Source organism: Protopterus annectens, chromosome 8.part1 (genome assembly GCF_019279795.1).
Source record: "Protopterus annectens isolate FY-2018-M chromosome 8.part1, PAN1.0, whole genome shotgun sequence".
In the NCBI taxonomy this organism is placed as follows: Eukaryota; Metazoa; Chordata; order Ceratodontiformes; family Protopteridae; genus Protopterus; species Protopterus annectens.
This window is the reverse complement of record NC_056742.1, coordinates 156670956-156696113: the sequence shown is the minus strand read 5'-3', so window position 1 is coordinate 156696113 and position 25158 is coordinate 156670956.

Here is a 25158-nt window from a genome sequence, read left to right as displayed (position 1 = left end):
TCAGGTTTTAACAGTGAGACTAATGTTATTTTAGCATTTTATGAATAGTGATTGTTAAACGAATCTGCCCACTTAATAAGTGGTTATACTTCCATACTTAAAAAGAGACACCATTAAAAAGATATCATATATGTCTAGTGCATAACAGTTAATAAGGTGTTGGTTAAATAGTCTGCTTAAAGCTAACAAACATTGACTTAGCAGTAAATATACCTATAGTCTTTCTAGGCTTATGATTAGTATTGCCAATTGTGACAACATTGTTTGGGGTGGCTGTTATAATCCAGTCTAGGATGGATTCTTTATTTATTTATTGAAATCTGATTACTGAGAAAGTCCAACTGAGTAGGTGCCCAATTTCAGAGGAGGCCCTGGGAAAAAAGCTCCAAAGTGTTACAAAACAATTTAAGATCAATAATTTTACAATTTTCAAAAATAATTAAAAACCTTCTATAGTTTAAATAATTATAGCATATCTGACATAATGTAAAAACATTAGTTAAGAAAAGATGCAACTTCTATGACAATGTTTTAATATTTAGAAAAATTTTAGCCAGTTCATAGAGAAATTAGAAGTAAGTTAATATAATACAAACAGGAACTACAATATGAAGTGAGAGAAAAAAGAAGAGTTATGGTATATTTAGAAAGAGAGTCAGGGAGAGAAACTGATTGAAGTAAAGGAGTGAGTGAAAAAGGGAGAGTAAGGAAGTGCAAGGTATGGACAGGTACTTGTTCATATTTAGGGATATAGTTTATCCTAGCGTTGAGCAAGATTTTGGCTAAGAAGTATTTAAAAATGGCTTTACAGGACTGGATTGAGGGTATTGACATAATGGGTGCAGGGAAGAAGTACAAGTTCTTAGCAACACGCTATGAGTACAGATCATGCCCAGCAGGTTTGTGGATTGAGAGGAATTTTTGATCATTAGATCATAATGCCTGATTGGGAACATAGATGTGTAGAATGGTATTTAGTACTGAACAACAGATGGATGCTGGATAATTTTGTAGGTATTAAGAAGCTGTGTATGTGTTAATTGATGGGGTAGTTCTAATCAATTTAGGTTTTTTAGAGCTAGACAGTGGTAGGTTCTGAAAGAGATATTTGCTGAAAGGTTAGATACTTTATTACAGCATTGTTCAAGTTTTGATTTTTGTGATGCCTGGTGATTAGTAAGGATGGGAGGTCCATAAAGTAGTGAGAGGAGGAGGTAAGAAGTAGCAAGTGTAGTTTAGATGTATTATTTACAACGTTTTTAGCTTTGTAAAGCATTTCTAGGTTTTTTTGTGAGTTTTTAAATTAAATTTTGTGCATGCAGGTGGACTTTGATTAACAACCACCATCATCCCTAATAATTGTATCTTTGTAGCTAACTTAACTTAACTATCTTTGTAGTTAACTTATGTATGCATATGATCATTTTTTAATTTTTTTTTCTCAATGTAACTTTTTAGCATTGAACAAATGTTGATAATGTTTTGTTGATAACAATGTTTTGTATTTTATGTAAAGTTGTCTTGCATGGCTTTATATTATGTGGAGCTTTTCTCCCCAGGCCTCCGCTGAAAATGGACCTCGTCCAGTCAGACCATCCTGGTTAACAAATGTAAAATAAATAAAAATAAATTTGCTATGATAAGTGACTTTAATGGTTGTATTATTAAAAGACAGGATTTCAAATTTAGTTTTTTTCATGAGAGAGAGATTTGGGGGGAAAGATGTATTTTTTAGGCTGAGTATAAGTTGTGAGTTACAGAGCACTGTTTCAGTGGCTGTTTAAGCTTTCTGAGTATTTTTTGGAGATGTGGCATGCTGTCAGATGTGCATATGAGTGTAGAGTTATCTGCATATTGTATTAGGAAGGCCTGTTGTGTTTATGTGTTGAGGGTGTTGATGATATAGTTAAAGTGGAGAGGACTAGTGACTGGGAGGTATGGAAAGAGGGTGCATTGCCATTTTACTGACTGATACCTATTGGACAGTTAGCTTTTGAACCATAGAAGAATGGGCTGAGATAGATCTAGTGAGGACATCTGAATCAGAAGTTTGCTGTTACAAACTGTGTTAAAGGCTTTAGATAAGTCTAAAAACAAGGACAAGACTAGTTTGCCATTATCTCTAGCTTTATTGACCATATCTATAAAGATTAGAAGTGCATTGTTAGTACTATGGGAAGGACAGAAGCCATGTTGCTTAGAGTGTAAGTGTTCTTCCTGCAGGAGATAGTTTAGCAATTGTTTTTGAATACATTTTTCAAGTATTTTGAAGAGGGGTATAAGACTGCTATAGTTTTTTGTTTTCTGATAGAGGGAACAGGGGATTCCTGGACTGACCTATTTATAAGTATTGAGACAGGATAGGAAATGCTATTGCCTGTTATTTTAAAATACTTACTTGGAAGGCCATCACCTGAAGTAGAGCATGGTTTGAGTTTGTTTAAGAGTAGTTTTATACAAGATGTGGTTAGGAGGTGGACCCCACTTAGATTTGGCCTTGTTATTCTAGTTGGATTCTTGAACATTTGAGAGAAAACTGTATAGCTGAATCAAATTTGTTGGGTTTTCAAGGCTTATCCTTTGTCAGTTTATGTTATCTTCTCGCCCTTAGGCCATTTATTAAAGGAAACAATCTGTTTATGGCTGGTGCTTAACAGTTAGCATTGAGGCACAATGCAGAGCAGGTTTTCTTACATTTACTGAATGCAGACAAAAAGAAGATAGGAATATGAAGTAACTAGCTTAGATAGTGTAGTCTAATAGTCAAGTGACAGTTCATTGACCAATTTGCTTAGTGGCCCTTAGAGTATAACATAACTATCTAGAAAATGAACTCATAAAGAAATAAGATATATAAAATGAACAAGGAATCTTTTGTTGGTTTGTTTACTGTGGTACTAGTACCCGTATCTGCCTTATTTGCTTTATTGTAACTATTAATTTTTTTTGCCACTGAGATTAATTAACTTCAGGTCCATTGCTGTGCTATATAAGTTTTTCTTAAAACCCAAATATTGCATTTCTGACCAGATTTAGCCTAGGGCATTCATACATAGCCCACTTTTTTGTTGTGATGATGTGTGTGATTTATTTCATCCTTATAGCAATCAATTTTTTAAAGACAATTTTAGACATGTCCAGGTGAGCTCTTTGTGTGTACAAAGCAGACAAATACTTTTTAAACTCTCCTGTTTTCTGGGTCATTTATCTTACACTTTAGTAGTTTGCTTTTATCTAGTTTTATATGATACTCATCTCTGTGGAAATTCTGTGTGACAGTCATGCTAAGTGACTGTGACAACAACTATAAACTTTATATTTTCAAAATTCCCTGGAAGTGAAGACTGCTGCACAGTGAACTGGCATTTGATATTGCTGAGATCACACCTGAATAATCAGTCTCTAAAAATATGTCTTCTAGAGACATAAAAAGAGGATTCATTATTGTTTTATGTGTCAAAAGAGTTTTCCTAAGAGATATATGGAGATGCTGTCAAATATGAAACATATTTCTAAGAATATCACAAAGAAATGTGGAAAATAAATATATAGAAGCAGTGCTATATATAAAACATCTTTCTAAGGTTAGTATAGAAATAAGAATAATATGATTTCCTGTCTTTTTTTTAATTTTTATTTTTTGTTGGGCATGTATTTTTTTTCAGTTCTGTGAAAACAAAAGATAGCGGAAAAAACCCAAACATCTGAAAAAGTATTTGATTTCAATTTTAAAGCAGCATCTGTGCCAGAATTATTTGCTTCTTAACTCCTCCTGCTGCCACTGTAATCTCCTTAAGAAAAATTTGAGCCAGAATTAAATTAAGTATATTTTTTGGAATTAGGACAAGGTTACAAATTTATTAATACTAAGGTAGAATTATTCTTCCCACTGAGGTTTTAATTTAAAATTATTTTGTAGGGTGGTTCTACTCACTCATGAGGAGAAAAAAAATCCACTACAAGCCCTCATACCTCTCAACCTGGAAATATCAAAAATCTGGAAAAAGGTTCATGAAATATAGGTACAAATCGCTACGTTGATTAATATTACATCTGCATATATAATTATGTATCCCCGCCCACTCTGACAGAATTGTGGGATACCAACTTTCAAATTCTAACTGAAGAACAGACAACCAAAATATGGCACCAGACCCTGTGGTAAATGGTAACCATTTTATGATGTTCACTGGGAAGGGAGAAGATGAACCTTAGGATTTTGTTTTTGGTGACAAGCAGTATGTGGGTTTTGTGGTAAGGTAGGGCATTTAATGGTAGGCAATATTCTAATCTTAGCAAAAGAATATTATAGTTTGCTTATAGTTTGCTTGGACCTCCAAAAGTCATTCTCCATGGCCTACTGATCAGTGGCATAGCCACGTAGCTAGAGTTTGTGTCATCCAGGGCTGTCTTTGAGTTTGCTGCCTTTATCCCCTCACAAAATCATGGTTTAATGTGATCCCCATACACAGCCCTCCTCCCTGCAGCCATTCCAATGTCCCATTACTTTGCTGTTTCACCCCGTTTACCATAAAACTGTAATGTGCATACTGCTTTACTTCTGTAATGATTATTTGGATTTCATTTAAAACTTTTACTTTTATTTAACATTTTATAGCACAAATGCTAATAGACGCCTGCTAAACAAAGCAACACAGTCGCACAAGGAAAATAGATTTAGCATTAAGACTTCTCTGCCCTTGAAACTCACATTCATAGAAACAGCATTGAAACCCATATTCAAAGAAAATGAATCTGGCCAGTGGTGGATAAAAATTACTTTTGGGCTGTTTTCAAATCATAGGACCCCTTGCAGATGAAACATACATGTGTTCTTTGATACACCTTCCTGACTGTATTAAATTACATTCCCTGTATAATACAGCACACTTGTTAAAGAGCATTTTACATTTATTGTTTTGAACAAACATTTTTCCAGTAAGCAATGAAACAAAATGCATGAACTAATAATGACAAAACTGCCCAATTCAAAATTCAGATAATTTCCATCATAAAAGTCTACTCAAACATCTACAATCCATGAATATCAGTAAATGTGCACAATCTCTGCAGAAGTAAATGTCATCTAAAAATTCCATATTAAAGAGATCTGTAACTAATGAAGAGGTTGCGGCTAGTAGACAACTTTATTGTTCAGTGACACTGTACTGCTGAACTGGAGAGCAAATCTGACTCATCCTATTTTCTAAGAAGGAAATGCTAAACTGATGGATTGCAAAGTTGATACAGATTTACTGATTCCTTCTTGTTCTGGTAAAAAATGCTCAGTACTACTGAGTTAATCTATATAATTTAATTCATTATTTAATAATCATTAAAGACAACACATACCCAAGACATAGTCAGTAGTGGACTTTGGTTTTTGTCAAAAATGTCAAACAGGACATGTAAAATACAATTAAATGCCTTTCAATAGTCACTTGAAGTCTGAGCTATCTAGAGTGGTTATTGTTTTTATGGTATTTAGTGGTGAAATAGGAAGGTAGGCTGCTGCCATGGTGCAGCGGCTAGCATTGTCGCCTCACAGCAAGAGGTTCTCTGGTTTGATTCTCGGCTGGGGTGCCTTCTGTACAGAGTCATCATGTCCTCCCTGTGGTTGCATGGGTTTCCTCCGGGTGCTCTGGTTTCCTCCCACATCCCAAAGACATGCTGTAGGTGGATCGGACACTTTAAATTGGCCCTAGGTGTGAGTACATGCATGTGTCTGCCTTCTGTGGAAGGTTGGCTGCCAGGCTGGCAACTTGACACCGTAAAACTCCACTGCCAATCATGAGCAGACAGGTGATCCACTGTGGTGACTGTGACCACTAACCGGGAAAAGCCAAAAGAAGAAGTGGAAGGGGTAACATAGGAAAATCCCAGAAATAATATGCAGGAAGCACCATACTGTAGCACTATCATGATGCTAGAGCCTAGTATTATTATTATTATTATTATTATTATTATTATTATTATTATTATTATTATTATTATTATTATTATCACTACAGGAGAGCATGCTGAGCTACGCCGGCAGTCACCTCTAATCATAGCACCATTAGTTTATTTTACATTGGCAGCTTATATATATATATATATATATATATATTGCACTTGCTTTCTTGTACAGAAACAAGGAATCTGATGCTTTGGTTATATTATCACCTTGTGATAAGGCTCTATACTTAATATCACACACACACACACACACACACACACACACACACACACACACACACACACACACACACACACACTTTCCTTAAAGCGCGGACTACCTACACACAGCCTTCAATAAAGCAGCAACTACCTACACACAGCCTTCAATAAAGCATGGACTGCCTACACACAACCTTCAATAAAGCACAGACTACCTACACACAGCCTTCAATAAAGAATGGACTACTTACAGACAGCCTTCAGTAAAGCACGGACTACCTACACACAGCCTTCAATAAAGCATGGACTACCTACACACAGCCTTCAATAAAGCACGGACTACCTACAAACAACCTTCAATAAAGCACGGACTACCTACACACAGCCTTCAATAAAGCACGGACTACCTACACACAGCCTTCAATAAAGCATGGACTACCTACACACAGCCTTCAATAAATCATGGACTACCTACACACAGCTTTCAATAAAGCACGGACTACCTACACACAGCTTTCAATAAAGCACGGACTACACACTATGACACTACAGTCTGAGCTGTCTAGAGTGGTTATTGTTTTTATGGTATTTAGTGGTAACATAGGAAGGTGGGCGGCCGCCATGGTGCAGCAGTTAGCATTGCCACCTCACAGCAAGAGGTTCTCTGGTTTGATTCTCAGCTGGGGTGCCTTCTGTGCAAAGTCTTCATGTCCTCCCTGTGGTTGTGTGGGTTTCCTCCCACATCCCAAAGACATGCTGTAGGTGGATTGGACACTCTAAATTGGCCCTAGGTGTGAGTGCGTGCATGTGTGTGCCTTCTGTGGAAGGTTGGGTGCCAGGTTGGCAACTTGACACCGTAAAACTCCACTGCCAATCATGAGCAGACAGGTGATCCACTGTGGTGACCCCTAACCGGGAAAAGCCAAAAGAAGAAGAGGAAGTGGTAACATAGGAAGGTCCCAGAAATAATATGCAGGAAGCACCATACTGTAGCACTATCATGATGCTAGAGCCTAATATTATTATTATTATTATTATTATTATCACTACAGGAGCGCATGCTGAGCTATCCCTGCAGTCACCTCTAATCATAGCATCATTTGTTTATTTTACATTTGCAACTTACACATAGATACATTATTGCACTTGCTTTATTGTACAGAAACAAGGAATCTGATGATTTTGTTTACAGTATCACCTTGTGACAAGGCTCTATACTTAATATCACACAAACACACACACACACACACACACACACACACACACACACACACACACACACACACACACACACACACACTTTCCATAAAGCTCGGGCTACCTACACACAGCCTTCAATAAAGCAGTGACTACCTACACACAGCCTTTAATAGAGCACGGACTGCCTACACACAGCCTTCAATAAAGCACAGACTACCTACATACAGCCTTCAATAAAGCACGGACTACCTACACACAGCCTTCAAAAAAGCACAGACTACCTACACACAGCCTTCAATAAAGCATGGACTACCTACACACAGCTTTCAATAAAGCACGGACTACCTACACACAGCTTTCAATAAAGCATGGACTACCTACACACAGCTTTCAATAAAGCATGGACTATACACTATGACACTACAGAGTTACTGCTGCTTAAAATAAAGCACGGACTACACACACACTACAGAGTTACTGCTGCTTAAAATAAAACACGGACTACACACCTTCTCTATGTTACTGCTGCTTAAATAATAAAGCATAAAGCACGGACTTATCTCTGTGTTGCTGCTTAATTCACACACTCCTTGTAATCTCTGCTTTCATGGACTGCTGCTTAAATAAATTCCCTTCCAGCATGTCCCTGCTAACAGCTCACAAATATAAATGCATAAATGTGTCCTGGCTCCTAGGCTGGCTTAAGTTCTTCTTCATCCTTCTTCTAGCATGTCCCTGCTAACGGCTTGCAAATACCGAAAATACTCACACTTGAGCTCAATTCCGACAGGCTGGCAGGCTAACAGCGCTGATGTCATGTACGTGTAATGAAGTCAGTCAAAAGGCCGAAAATTTCAAAAATAGAGCTGGGAAAATTGGAACTTAAGGGGTGCCACTCGGGAATCGTGGCGCCTCATTATTTGGACCTCAAAACCAGTAAAAGTCAAGAAATTCAGTACGGTTGAGAGGTATGCAAGCCCTCAAGTCCAATGTTCTTGAATACCACTGCCTTGAAGCCATGGAGTTGAACATCTTGTAGCTCACACAGGCTGCCACTCAAACTCAAATTTGAATGTTAGTTTGAGCAAATAGCTGCTGCACCTTACACAAATACATTATTCAAGTTCAAGCAAAGTAAGTGCAGCAACCATGGTGAATGAGGGGGAGGCAGTGTAGAATAGGATAGCAATTGGGAAGAAGGTTTAGCTTAATGGAAGTTGGAGGGGAATTTTAGAATTAGGAAGTGAGAGAGTAGTGTTAAGTGCCAGTTTTCGTATGAGACAGTTCAGCAGAGAATAACAATCTCCTTTATTGCAAAGAAAGACACATATATGGGGGATTAGGCAATCATAATCCTGTCTCCTCTAACTATAAAATCTAGAAGGTTTTATAAATTAAAATATATATTACATTAGAAGCAAATATTATTGTAACAGTTATTAGACTACCATGACCAATTAGAAGTGAACAGTACAGCATTAAGTTTGCTAAGATCTCATGACTGCTTGTTTATGACATTCCATATTAGACACATATTCTAAATTCCATAATAGAACATTCTGCTCAGAACAAATCTTATACTTTTCTAACCCTGTCAGTACTTGTTAATATTAAGCAAGAGGCAAGCCTGCAGATACATACTGAAGGACATTCTGAATATTTCATTCTTGCTGTGAAAGTGTATCAGAAATGAAGTGCACACACAGGCATTTTCCCCTTCTCTGTACTTCTTACCCTCACATTCTCCCATCTGATGCAGTAAAACATTATTCAAATCATAATGATTATTTACGATTGGACAATGAGTACAAGTTTTCAGATAAACATACATTTTTTCACTTGCTATCAGACATTTTTCACATGCTGTTTTTTTTTTCTCTCAATGATATGCACAATCTTTTCACAATTGTTTCAAAATATAGTGTTATTTGCAATGAAAACTTGCCTACATCTTGATGAAAAAATGCAACATGAACACTGTAAATAATTGTCAGTAATACATTCAATACTTTGTACTTTACTATGTACTTTTTCACATTTTCCCTTATACAGAGTATCATATATTTTATTAAAATCTCGTAACACTATTTTCATCATCTACTAGATATGAGCTACACGGATAGTGATCAATAGCAGAGTTTCAACCAAGTTCATGTTAACACCTTCTCAGGACTCTAATAATTTCAAAATGTAGGCTTTAAGATTTAACAGAAAGTAACCTAACAATATTATTATTATGGCTATAAGCATGAAAAACTCTAAGATCCCTCGTCCCCAACCAGAAAAAAGATTGGTTAGCCATGCACATTGGGAACTGTCGGCTTCTTTGGAATGTGAATACTCAGTGACTTTATGAATTATTTCTAGTTGACAATAGATGGCACCTGCATTACCAGAAATAAAAGAACAGGACATTCAAATATGGCTGCCATTCTGTGAACACTGCTGAACTGCATCTCTGCATATACCCTGAGGAAATCTAAACTTTGAATTGATACTAGGAACTTTTTAACACTAAATCTTCGATAAAACAACTACAACTTCATCTCACTGCTTTGTAGGAAGAAGAAAAATCGAAAAATAATACACTATTTAACAGGATTATAATAGATTAGCTGGCTCTGACAAGGGAACCAAACAAAGAAACCGTGTGCTTTATACACTCTAAACTTTTGTGTTGGACAAAGATGTCGAAGGAGGAAAAAAGATATGGATATAACTACTACCAAAACAAAACTTTCAGATCTGCGGTCACTGGAAAAAGATGTGATCTCCAAAAGGCAAAAAATTACTAAACAACAAGAACAACAAAAGCCAGAGACTAGAACTAAATCAGATTAAGCACTAAATATGGAAGACATCAAAACTGCCTTATTACCCATTCAAGAAGCTCTGAAAGAATTAACTAACCAAATACAAACGTTTGGAAATTCTTGTAATCAACTACTGGAAAGAATGGAAAAGTCTGAAGCTAGGATTTCTGAAAATAAAGACAAACTAAATCTACTAGCAAAAAAAATAAATATACATGACTTGGATATTCAGGCTATTCAAAGCAAAATCACTGACTTAGAAGCAAGATCCAGGAGGAATAACATCATTATTAGAGGAATTCCAGAATCTGTATAATATAACGACTTAATCCCATCTATAACACAAATATCTACAGTGTTCTTAAATGACTCTGACATGGTAAAGCAAATTATTATTGAAAGGGCACACAGAGCTCTGAGAGAACTACAAACTTCTAATACTCCAAGATCTGTATATGTTAAAATACTCAACTATCAGGATGTTAGCAGAGTGCTTGTAACTGCTAAAAAAAGTGGTGGATGTATCATGTGGAAAAACAACAAAATCTCTCTGGCCCAAAATTTACCTTTGCAAGTCAGACAAGCAAGACAGTCCTTATCTCCTTACTGCAGATTTCTTATTGATAAACAGGTTAAATTCCAAATGAAATATCCTAATTTATTAACATTCACAATAGATGGGACCAAATATTCTGTTTCTGTGAAAAATGAAGCAAAACTACTTTTCTGAAGGTTTTTAAAAGTGCACCTGCTTCTGAGACTTGAACTGTATCTCCATTGGAACTGTCAGGCTGCCTGAGGTCGGATTTGCTGATCACTGTGGCTCGAGGTCTTAATAATCCTTTATCTTCTTTTGAAATGCTTTAGGCCTCTTCTGGATCAATAGGGTTGTTGTTTTTTTGCTGTTTTCGGCTACCTGTGATCATTTTCTGAAGTTTTATGGCTTCTACGAGCTGTCTGCATCGACGAGAAGACAGGAAATGCCTTCAGGGCTGTTGAGGGTGCAGATTTCGATGTGGCACTTCTGGAAGTCCATCTGTAATAGCGGTCCCCCGTCACGAGAATTCTACATGGTTTCTGGGCTTAGAAACCCGAAAGGACTTGTTCTTAACCCTGCAAAGACATTTTAAAGTCAAGTAATGTACTGTTTTGGTAATTTAAACACATAAGAACATTCTTATACACTGGTTAGTTAGTTACTAATATAAACCCTGTTATATATGATAGAATAAAAGGCTGTACAAAGTATTGTTAAATATGGGGATTTTAGTACATTTTACAATTTTATAACATATAATATAACCTATATATTTTTACTCAGGGGTGATAGCTATATATATTACATTATTTAGACACTGGTATATATGAGTAGAAGATAGTAGTAGTTTATAATGTATAAATAAGGACAATTTTTATTTAAAGATATGTGTGTTTCTATACAGAGTTATAACTTAGCTTTTTTCATAATAGAAGGGAAACTTGTCCATTTGTTAAACTTGTATTTTTCCAAATGTCATTTTATGAGTATAATAGGTGATATATAGTATGTATATATAGCGTGCTAATCATAATTACTACAAGCTTTTTTACAGTAATATTATATCTTTAATATGATTTATTTCAATAACAATCAACCCAAGATGTAAATAGCAACAGTGTTTGTTAGGGAATGTTTAGAATAGACTTTGCAATAGTTAGGTTAGTTAATATAGGTCTTAACTATAAGATGTGTTTGAGGTTTTATAATCTAAGATTTTTCTGTTTCTGTGTTTCTTTGTCCCTTTCAGTCTTCTATGTTATGCAAGACCTATATATGTCCTGGTCCAGGGTTAGAGTGGGTAGGCACTGGTATAGGACAGATGTCAAGAATGCTTCCAAATTATGTATGTTTTTCAAGTTATTTTACCTTTCCTTTTTGTTTTCCCTTTTAAACTCTTATTTTATAAGCAACTCTTTGAATGTGGGAAATAGACTCATGGAACGTTAAAGGGCTCCAGAGTTTAAAAAAGAGGAAGTTATTTTTACATTTATTGTTGCAGGCTAGGGCGATGTTTATATTACTTCAAGAAATGCATTTAACTAATGATCAATGGGTTGATATCCAAAAAAAGAAGTGGATTAGAGAAGTAATAGCCTCAGAAGGTAAAACTAACAGTGCTGGGGTAGCTATAATTATTAAAAATAAATATAAGGGAAAGATTTTAGACTCTAAGGCAGATAAAGATGGAAGATGGTGTTATGTTATTCTCTTAGCTACCCAGTTTGATAAACCTATTTTATTGTTAAATGTTTATGCACCCTGTAATGACCAGCATCTATTCATAGCATCATTATATCCAGTTTTGACACAATATGATAAATATTATATAATTATTGGAAGAGACTGGAATTCTTATCAAAATCTGAAGTTGGATAGATCTTGTCCACAAAGAGCATTTAATAAACAAGTGGTATCAGTATTAAGTGATATTAAGGAAGACTTTCAATTATACGATCCTATTCACTATTTCAATACTACTACTAGCACAAATAATTATACTTTTTATTCTACATGTCATAAAATGTGGTCCAGAATAGATTTCTTTTTGATTTCAAGAATAATGGTTAACTTGGGACCCTTAGTTGTTACACATGCATGATACTTGTCAGATCATTCAAAAATTTCATTAAGTTTTGCTAAAGATCCAATGGAGACCCAGCGGCAAAGAAGTTTTAACTGGTCTCTTAACCCAAATTTGTTGAATACAGAGGAAATATTACATGAAATTATAGGTCATCTTAAAGAGCTATTAGATAGACTAAAGAAACAACAAGGTGTACCTGACATTGATTGGGCGGCAGTTAAAGCACAAATAAGAGGGATCTTTTTGCAAAAAGCTTCATATTATAAAAAAATTCCAAATAGAGATATTCAAAAACTGGAAGTTAAAATTAAGACACTTGATCAAGAATTGATTCAAAACTTTAATACTCAAACAGAGGTGGAATTACTCAAATGTCAAAAAGATCTCTTCTTAATACAAAATAGTAGGTTGTCATTTCAGGAACATAGGATGTTAGTGAGGTATGCCAATCATGTTCAAACACCATCAAGGGCATTAGCTAGGATAATTAATCAATCGAGAACAGCAGTACAAATTTCAGAAATACAATATAGAAATGCAACTTATTTTAAAACTGAAGACATTATAAATGTCTTTGAACAGATGTATACTAGTATATATGGTGGGCAAAGTGACTTATCCCCACATAGAACTAGTAAGGAATTTTTACAAACTATTAAATTTATGAAAATAGAAGACAGTATTTAAAGGGATTTGATTAAACCAATATCTGAAGAAGAAGTGATATATACAATTCAACATATGAAATCGTACAAGTCACCAGGTCCTGATGGTTTGACGGTGGAATTTTATAAGAAATTTGACAATATCTTTGGTAAAATACTCTCATGTGTATTTAATTATATAATTAAGAATAAAATCAATGATCCCCATTTCAATGCTTCAAAAACTATTTTTATACCTAAACCTAATTCTGATTTTCAAAACCCTGACAATTATAGACCAATTTCATTAATAAATGTAGATATGAAAATTTTAACCTCTATTATAGCTAATAGATTAAAAAAAGTAATGAATCATATCATGTCTAGGGAACAGGCTGGCTTTATGGCAAATAGACAAACTAGTGATAATACACTTACACTACATACTTTAATAGCTTATGCTAAACAGAAGAATCTTAATATGTATGCGCTTATGATTGATGCGCAAAAGGCTTTCGACAGGGTTGATATAAATTTTTTGTTTGAAATTTTACCATATTTTAATATATCCCAAGAGTTTGTTCAAATGTTACAAATACTATATAGTAATCCTTATACCACATTGTATATTAATAGACATTTTTTGAAAATAATACAAATCAAAAATGGAACACGTCAGGATAGTCCTCTGTCTCCTTTATTATTTAATACATATATCAAACCATTATTCTTATATATTAAACAGAATATATACCACAATGCCCCAATAGTTTACGGAACAAAAATATCAATGGCAGCGTTTGCAGATGACCTGAATATTTATTGCACAACTCCAGTCTCAGACACTAAAAAGTTACTAAAAGTGATAGATAACTTTTCAAAAGTTTCCAACTATAAAATTAATCTAAAAAAAACTAGTATTTTCCCTTTGAGAACTCCCAGACCTTTTTCACTGTTGCATCTGGTGGGACAAATAATGTGTAAAGATAACATTAAATACTTGGGTATTGGCTTCTCTACAGATAATAAAGACTTTTATACTACTAATATTAAAACAGTTTGGGATCAAATATTATCTGATTTTGGGAGATGGAAGAATCTACGACTACCAGTACTAGCAAAAGTATCTATTATTAAAATGAATGTATTACCACGACTATTATATATTTTTAGATCTGCTCAGGTAGTAATTTCAAAGACATTTTTTAAACGAATTCACAAAGAATTAGCTAAATTTATTTGGGAGCCAAAGAAAACAAGTATTTAGTATGATAAATTAATGACTCCAAAAAATAGAGGTGGATTGGAGTTACCAAATTTTGAAATTTACTATTTAATAGTAAACTCCAACAGGCTTCTACGAATTGCTAATTATAATATAACTAGCACTAAGTGGATATCTACCTGGGTAGTTCTGAACTATAAATATATTCTACATTTAAATATCAATCCTAAAGCCATACCCTTTTTAGGAAAAGATACTTTGAAATTATATGGAATAATAGATCACATCAAACTATATGTAACATCTATACAAACCTTATTTCAGTCATTAGATCTTGCTCAACATATGATGGCTTTTCAACCCTTTCACAGGAACCCTAACCTGAGACTAAATAATCAATTAATTGATCTTACAGAATTCACATTAATAGTCAATTTAACTTTAATAGATATTTATACACTTCTTAAACTCTCAGCTAGTCAGATAAGACAAGAATTAAATTTACCTAAAAATTATCTTGTTATTGTAAGACAAATTAGGGAACTTTCTATAAGTTACTTTAAAAATTTTAAACTCAGAGAAGAGAGTCTAATTAAATGCTTGAATTTGTGGCAAGCTCTTCAACAAGGTATTAAATTTATAACAGCAGCAAATAACCTAATAAAAGAGTTTAAATTCCAAAATAAAGTTCTTGTGTCAAAATATTGGAAAGAGAAAATCCCAGAGACAGAAGAAAGTCATATTATAAAAGCAATTGATTTGACTACAAAATCTATTTCTCTTCAAAAACTGATGTATACCCAATTGATGATATGGAATAATGCGTATTATACACGCCTTTGCCTGCATAAATTTAATTCTAAAAATTCTCCAGCTTGTCCATACTGTAAGGATCAATCAGCCGATCTTCTTCATATGTTCTGGAGTTGCAAATGCATATACAGACTTTGGAACTCATTAAAGATACAACTTCAGAAGATGGGTTACCAAAGTACAACATTGTCATGGAAATTCATGATTTTGCATATTCCCCCAAAAGAACTTTCTAAATCTCAAAGCATTGTATTAATCAATATCTTCCTATTAATGAAGCTATACATAGCTAATAATTGGTTAAACCTATCCAAAACATCATGGAATAATTTTAGAGTATTAGCAATAAGGCATATAGTATCTCACAAATCACTTTTGAACCAACATAATAAAAATATTAACAATCCAAAAATATGTAAACAAGTATTCAATATTATACTAGCATAATATTTCAAATTTGAATTTAACAAGAATTATTTTTACACTTTAAAAAAAACTCTGTTACAGCAAACTGTTCATTGTTCTAATTGATCTTAACTACTTTTATATTCTTTGTGTATAATTCAATGTGTTACTTGGAAGCATTTATGTAAATATTGTATATATGCTGTGGTGTTATTGTTAGTTATATTAGTGGATAGTTTTTCTTAATTTTTTTTGTATTGTTTTAGTTTTCTATGGAATATAATAAAACAATAAAAATTATTATTGAGAAAAAAAAAAAAAAAGAAATAAAAGAACAGCACTCCATTTGGATGAATGCACACATGCCCTGTATAGAAGCAAGGATGAAATCAAGTGCCATGTGATTCTGTAACACCATACATTGCAGTCAGTTCTTGGGTTATCAAATTCATGGACTCATAAGTGAAAATACTTAAAAATCCTAGGAACCTAGGTAATTTCCTAGGTTCCCAGATAGACTTCATCACCCCATAAGCAGGGATAATACCTGCCCAAGAAATTACATCATCCCAAAATCCATGTGAGCATAGCGTTGCCTCCTATCCATTTTCTTCTATATTATCCAGAAATCAAACTGATTGTCCGGTAGTCTAGAAAACACTGTACAAACTCCAGTTTTCTGTTTCAAAAAAAGAAACAGACTTTCAGACTGCATTACATTGGTGGATTTACTATGTTTTTTTTGTTTTGTTTTGTTGTTTTTTTATAGAAACCATAGTAAATTGCCAGGAAAAAAAAAGCATTACAAATGGAAAAAAGAGAATATTCCTCATCATCTGATGTGGTGATGACATCATGAAATGGATAGAAAGTGGGTGGGTAGAGGGGAGATGGGTGGGGTTAAGGAAGGTGTGAGGGGTGTGGTCTTGGTCCAGTTTTGACCACACCAAATGGTAACAACTCTATGTGAGCAAGCCCTTTAAAAGCAGTTTGTTGTATAGCATTATGACATACCCAAGAGGCATTTATTTTACCATCTGGGTTAGGAATGTCTTTATTGTCTCTCATACGATGAGCATTACAAATTTTGATTTCCAGTAAAGCTGCTGTATATCGAATAGCAGCCATAAGAATACCAATATAATAACAACCAGACCAGTCTGTAGGTAGCCAGGGATAAACGTGACTTCCAAAGTGTAATAATACCCAATCATAAATAATTCAACTTATATTGCAAGTACTAAGTCTGAAAAAAACTGTTCCATTTTTATGGTAGCAAATCCTTTCGCAGTCATTTCTTATTGAAGCAGCATTACAGTAAAGGGGGTAAAAACATGTTTACTTTTTTAAAATTTTAGCAAGGAAAATAAGCCAAAATGCAATATGAAGCTTATTCAGTCACAGGTATAGAAACCAATGGAATACCCCCATCCTGTGCAGTAGGAATACGTGAGCAAACCCAGCAGTAATTGATGTTAAGGATCTGTGCATAGGTATGCAAGGCAGCACTAAAAAGTATTAAACTGAAGATGTCATTTAGGTGTTCTTGGTTCAATTTTAATGAAGCACCTATGTCTTTTTTTAACAGAGCAAGGATGTCTGTTAGGAAATCACTCAGTACTTACAGTTCTGATGGTTGCAAAAGATGAGGAACTCACAGTTCAGATGGCAGAAGTAATCAAAACAAAATGATAATAAAAAACACAACTGTAGTAATGATTAGACCCCAGGAAAGGCAAGCATTTTGGGGCTGAAGATGATGGATAAACTGTAAACAGGGATACTGGGTAGGCTGTTCATTGTGAAAACAAAACTGATCACAAAAAATTCATTGATCAAAGGTTTTAACTGAAGCTGATTTGGAATGTCAACTTGTCTGGATAGGGAGATGTCCAAATCAGCATTCAAAAGGCAAGATGAATCAGTAATGTTGCAATTGGAAGTGAGAAAAAAAATGTTATCAAAAATGAAGAAGACGCACTATTGAATAAGACCAGGATGAGGTAGTATAATCACATTGCTTAACTTCCTGGTCAGGCAAAAAGGTAACTTACCTGCATTTAATGCTGGATACAAGCTGGATGGCTGATATGGAATCTGGTGAGATGGAAAACACCTTACAGGAGGTTCCAGATCTAATATCTGGTTTGCTGTCTGGTTCTGCTATCAATAGGTTCCACTTGCTCACATGGTTTATACTCATCACAACTGAGGGTCTTTTTGATATGCAGCACATGGATCCAAGTGGGAAGTCCCTCAAAATGGATGGCAGTAGCAGTTGTGAGCAAAGCAAGTAATGTCCTATCCATCTGGGGCTATGTGAATTCTTCAGGAGTGTATTTTGATGTATACCTGGCCTCTTGGATGCAGGTCATGCTCTCAAAAAGGGATTGATTAGGAAAGCATGGTTTCTTCAATATCTTGCGGCTCTAAATTATTAGGGAGGGGGAAGGCAGACATTCTCATGGGTCTACCCATAAGAATTTCATGACGGCCAAATTTCCTAGGAGCATTTACTGCATTTCTAATACTAAACAAAACTAAAGGCAGTGCTTCTGGCCATTTAAGAACAGTTTCCTCACAGATTTTAGCTAGTCTAACTTTAATAGTTTGATTAGCTCTGTCTATTATTCCACAAGCTTGTGGTCTATAAGGACAATGAAAAATCACCTTAATATCCAAAGCCTTACAAAGCTGTTGTGTTACTTAACTAGTTAAATGAGTTCCCTGATCTGATTGTATGCTATAAAGAACATCAGACCTCAGAATAAGCTCTATCAACAATATTTTAGATTCTGTATGTCCATCATTTTTCACACATGGATAAGTTTCTACCCAACCCAAGAAGATGTCAAGAATAATCAAAGCATAATTCAATTTCCATACTTGGAAAAGTTGAATAAAATCACACTGTAGGTACAGAAAGGTCCCCAAGGCTTTGCTAGTCACTGACAAGGTGCAGGTACTGATTTATATCCATTATAATATAAATAAACTACACAAATATTTACAAAATGTTGAACGACTTCTGAGAGACAAGGTACATACCAATCAATGGAAATCTATTTTATTAATGAATTGTTGCATAAATGATGAAGTAAATGATAAATTTTAACCAATGTGATTTAGAAGTTTAATAGTGCTACTTGCCAACCATCCTGGTGGTACCACGAAAGATCCAGAGAGTGACTGCAGCCATCGCTTATCCACCTCTTCTCTCAGAGTCTTCTGCTTGATCTTTTACAAAGACAGTAACTTCTGTAAAGAAAAGTTGTTATTTTCAATCTATTGCTGCAAACATATAGCCTGAACAGGATAAGACAATACAGCATGTGTAGCTGCCATATCAGCAAAAATGTTACCCCTGGTTTCAAAGGAACTGTCAGTCTTATATACTGCACATTTTACTACAGCTACTTCTCTTGGCAATAATAAAACTTCTATTATACAACGACCCCCCATTAATATTCCAAAACGTGCATGCTGATTGGTCAGTGTGCACGTTGTAAATCAGAGTTATAGTAATGGAAAAAGGTCCAATCGCCTGGACTTTTTCCATTAGTATAAAAACTCTTTTTTTACAGCAAAGGAGAACGCAAGATCTCCGTTGCTGTTTAGACACTGTCTCGCTATGTTAAAGGAGTTTAACATAGCGAGACAGCTTTAAAAAAAGTGACGGAGATCTTCCTATCTCCGTTGCTTTTTTTAAAGGTGTCTCACTATGTTAAATGGGTTTAACATAGAGAGACAGCTTTAAAAAAAGCAACAGAGATTCTCCGTTGCTTTTTTAAAGCTGTCTTGCTATGTTAAACTCCTTTAACATAGCAAGAAACTTTGTAAAAAGCAACGGAGATCTTGCTTTCTCCGTTGCTTTTGTCCACAGCTCTGATGTACTGCGTAAGCATATGCATGCGCAGTACATCAGTACTGCCACAGAATACCAGACAGCTGCAGAAGGGCAGCAAGGAGGCATTATACAATGCCATTATTTAGGAAAAATAATTATTTTTTTCTTAAATAATGTCATTGTATAATAACAATAACCCACTTCTGGGTGTGGGTAATGCTGGATTTACCCACAGTTGTCTTTGTTTGGCCACTCGGGCTTCACCCTCGTGACCAAACCACACCAACCATGGCTAAATCCAGCATTACCCACACCCAGGCGTGGGTTATTGCTATAATAATTCATTAACAAAAACAGCATCTTTAACAACTGCCCCTGAAGATGCTAAATAATTGTGTTCTTTCTAAATCATACCTAAATCATGCACAACTTCATATGCATACAGGGAATTTGTGAATATGGTTACTGCCTTATCTTTGCCAATTTCAGTGCTTTGGTTATAGCTACTAATTCAGCTGCCTGAGCAGATACAGCTCCATTGAATTGTCTGGTGAATAAAATGTTTTCTTGCATGCAAACAGAAAAGGCTGCTATGAGTTCATCATTATCTCATCGAATACCAAAGCCATCTACAAAGAGGATGAGATTAGGATTCTGCAAAGAAACATCTTTCAGATCTAATCTTAGGAGGAAGTACAGTGTTAGTAACAGGTAAACAATCATGGGGTTCTCCTTCATTTGCTGTAGGGATTAAAGAAGCAGGATTAAGTGGTGGACATCAAACACTCTGTAAATAATGATCATTAAGTAAAGACAATTCATATTTAGATAAATACTGTGTCTTTTAGTTTTTAGTAACAAAACTTCTAGATTATGAGGAACTGCCATGTAAGTCTTGTTCCTGAGAGTCAGTGCAACTGCCATATCTACAATGTGTGTCACTGCTGTCACCACCCTAAGACAGTGGGTTGGGGCTGCAGCTATGGGATCAACATTCGTGCTGAAATGAGCAACGCCTCTAAAACCATCATTTCTATGTTATGCTAACAGATCTAATATATTTCTTTCACTACAGAACAGAAAAAAAAATCTCTTAATTACCTGTAATCCAAGTGCAGGAGGATTTAAAACAACATTTTCAATTGAACAAAGGCTTTTTCATGATAATCCTGCCAGGTAAGGATTCATGGGTGTCTTTCTTTAACAATTCTAACAAAGGTCTTACCACTCTAGCATAGTTAGGAATCCATTGTTGAGAGTAACCTGTTAAATACAAAAAGACTGGCAGCTGTTTCAATGTAGTAGGGCATGGTGCAGCTTAGAAAGCAGCAATTCAGAGAGGCAGACTCTGTCTACCACCTTCAGAAAAAGGATGTCCCAAGTATTGAACCTGCGACTTCCATAACTGCAATTTGCTTTTTGTTAACCTTAAATCCTAGCTCTACTAACCAAGTCAAAAGACAAATAGTGTCTTGTTTACAATCATGTATAGTTTTTGAAGCTAAAAGTAAGTCATCTATATACTGAATCAAAGTAGACTCAAAATAAAATTTTATTTTATCTAATTGTTTCTTAATTTCCGTAGAAGATAAAGTTGGAGGCTGCATATCCATGTGGTAAATTAGTCCAAGTGTATTATCGACCCTTATAACTAAAAGCAAACAAATACTGGCTATCAGGGTGTATAGGGATAGAAAAGAAGGCAGACAAAATATCTATCACTTTGAAAGTGGTGGCATTTGGAGGTATATAACTCAGTATAGTTTCAGGATTAGGATCAAGGAGAAATATTGGTACTAATACAGCATTCACTGCACATAAATCTTGAACACACCTATAAATATATATATATATATATATATATATATATATATATATATATATATACTCTTCCCTGGGATCTTAATTAGTAAAATAGGAGCACCACAAGGATTGCCAGTTGGGATAATAATACCTTGTTGTAACAAGGCAGAAATAATGGGTTCAGGTCCTCTTTTTGCTTCTACCTGCAAAGGACACTGAACTACCATAGGCAAGTGCTCACACAGTTTTAATTTTATATGGATGGGTTCTGCATCCTGCATGAGTCCTACCCTGTTGTCATGGTTAGTCCAGAGTTGCAGAATGATAACATTCAGTTCCTTCATATAACAATAAAAACAGCACCTTTATTTAACTAGATAGTATTATTATATAATCCTAAAATTTCATTAGAGATATCTAAGAATACACCATCAGGGGTGCAATAAACATTACATCTAAGTTTGCATAGCAAATCTCTTCCTAATAAATTTAGAGGGGCTGAATTTCCCATAATAAAACATGCTGATCTTTTAACTGACCAATTTAGATAGAGGCAGGTTAAGTTTCAGGATAGTCTATACAAGCTCCTGACAACCCCCAAATAATGTGTAATGTGTTTGGAAAGTGGAAGGATTTCAACATTTGCTGAAATAATCAATGATCTTGTGTCTAAGAAATGAGACAGATGTATTTTGCACTGCAATATTGACAAAGGTGCCATCTTGGTCAATTGGTGCCATGGGAAATAACTATAGTTCCTGCTCTTGGCTGTCCTAATAAGATTGCTGCCACACTGTTGATTGCCAAGTAGTATTCTATACTGGAGGGTTGCTATCAAAATGCTGTGATGGTTGATTATTTGGCAAAATTAGTTGTTAGTTAAGGAGTGCGCAATCATTTCACCAATGCCCCATTTGGCCACAATTAAAACAAGAATTTAACTGTGGTGCACCCTGTAGTGCCTGTGATAAATCAGAGGGATAAAACTTTTGCTGCTACTGTCCGGGGGGTCACTGAAAACATTGGGAACTTCCTCTTCCCCCACGATATCTTTTTCCTCAGCCTCACCCTCTGAAGTCAGCATTAAACTGCTGAAGTTCAATATCCACTAACTTTTTCAGTTCTTTTTCTTCTCTAAGAATATTGTCTGCTACATATTGTGCTTGATTCAGAATTCCATGGATGTGTAAGCTTCGCCATTTCAAATCATTTTAATCTGCTCTTGCATAAGTGGTAATAAGCCCTCTACAAGAGCTGCTGACAACCCACTGGCTGCCACACCTTCTGTAGGCTCAGGATGTCCAGAAAAGGCTTCAAATGCATCTGTCATACATTGCAAGTATGCATCAATAGATTAATTCTCTCTTTGTGCAATAGTTTTGCTTCTTGACCAGTTTGGGACAGGGGGACATGCTGTAGTAATCTCTAGCAGCTAGAAACCGTTCCTCTGTATGTTTCAGAATGTTCTTACCTAAGTTACATTTTTCCCATTTTTTATAAAATTATCAAGAGGTGTGGAGACTTTTAGTATGGCTTTAAAGTCTTCAGTGGTAGAGTTTTGCAATTGTATGTGCCCTTCTAAAATTTGGACATATTTTGCTGAGGGTATATGAATAAGAGGTAGAGAATCTACAAACGTTTGAAAATCCACTGCAATCCATGGCTGTACCACTCATAGTAGATTCAGCTTTGCTATCTCTAGCTACTGCAGAGTTTTAGACTTCTCACAAAGGTTGTATCTGTGTGGAAGTTATATCATAATTAGTAGAACAGTCAAAATCTATCTCTAATGCTGCTCCCCATCAGTATCAATAGGTAATCGAATAATAATGTTAAGTTTAACCAAAGCCAAAGTGCTATTTTGCGCTGGTCAACTTTTGTTAGGAAATATTTTTAACTTTCTCCTGGATTTATATTTACAGGATAATTGTTTCCTTTTATTAGCTTACACATCAGCATTTGGTCCGGGGTTACAACTGGTTTTGTTTGAATCTAGTGTTATAACCTGACTCATAGGGGAGACTGGAAGTATTAGAAGTAACTTGGGCTGTATCTAGCTCTTTAAAATTATTTAGTCAGACAGGAATTCAGTCAAGAATATCAACTAAAGGGGGAGAGCCTAGATGGTCAACTGAGGGCAGTGAATACTGAGAGCTCCATAAACTAGTATAATAATATAATTTTATTATTTTCAAGTTTAAAACATCAGAAATCTATAGATAAACTACTAAACTACATAAATATCAATTTTGGTGGAGATGTACAAAAAATTTTCTGTCAAGTAACTTGGAGATATCCAAAATCAGAAGAGAATGATACTCCACTACAAAATGACACCACACATGCCTTTAAATTTTTAGTAATAGGACAGTTAACAGAGACTGAAAGACTTGGTAATATTGGCAATAAGACAGAAAAAGCTGAGGCAAAATGGATTATTAAGCTATCTGCCATGGTCTCAATGATAAATTTTCATTGAGACCATTTTTATTAGATAAACCTTTGAAACATTAAACATAAGTCTCACTATGCAATATGTGTTTTAGTTTGTTTTAATATTTTACTTCTACTATTCATTTATTAACATGAGATCTTTATGATATATTTATATAATTTTTATGGAAAGGAAATGATGTATTTTTGTAACTTACATGTGACTTGCTAATGTGTTTTTCATTGGTGTTTTACTTATATATAAGTTGATTTAAATTTTATGGTTTGTTGAAATCTGATGAAGCGTTCCAAGCAATGTGAAAGCGCAAGGACTTGTCTTTTCATTCATCTGGTTTTGCTTCATTTGTTGTGGAGTATCATCCTCTTCTGATTTTGGATTTGTGCTTTTTTTGGGAGGTGATACCTTACCCTGACAGTGTTCTTTTTTTGCTGAACTTTGCTACTTTGTTCACTGAAGGGACATGACAGAAGAAACCAGAAATGTGTTACTTGAATCCAGATCTTTGGGTCTTACAGAAATCTTCACAGAAGGTATTAATCCACTTTTAAAACTGTCTTATGCTGAATTAGCAAAGGCAGCCTCTACACACAGAGATACTGATTGGCATGTAGATGTTTTACAAACAATGAAAAAGCTCGAGGACAACCTCAGTAAAATTAAGAATGCCCAGTGGCAAAAAAGACATATGGAGGCATGCATTAATTTTAAAGTTGTCCCTAGAGGTCTTCGTTTGTTAAAAATGCCTACTTTTGGCTCTGCCTATCCTGAACTTTTGTCTAAGTGGCAGCAACTTAATTTAGATACGAGCAATGCCTACATGAGACTACTTATTGAACAATATACTTTAATAGAGTTGGAACTTCAGCAAGAAGCTATAGCTTTAGAAGAAAAACTGACTGCAGCCCTTACCAACACACAGAAAGAAGATTTTCTTTCTGATATAGCTTAGATAATAAGTTATTATTGGTAAAAGAAGAAATTAGAAAGAGACTGTATGGATTTCTGAATCCACCAGGACAACATATGCTGTGACGCAACTAACATTGAAATGCCACACTTTATCTGCTCCTACTCCTTCCATGCCTGCTTCCTCTTCTCAGGTAGAAGCAGCAGTCAGTGAACAATGCTCCAGTGTGAATACAGTGAACTCTGATGTTTTAAATACAACTA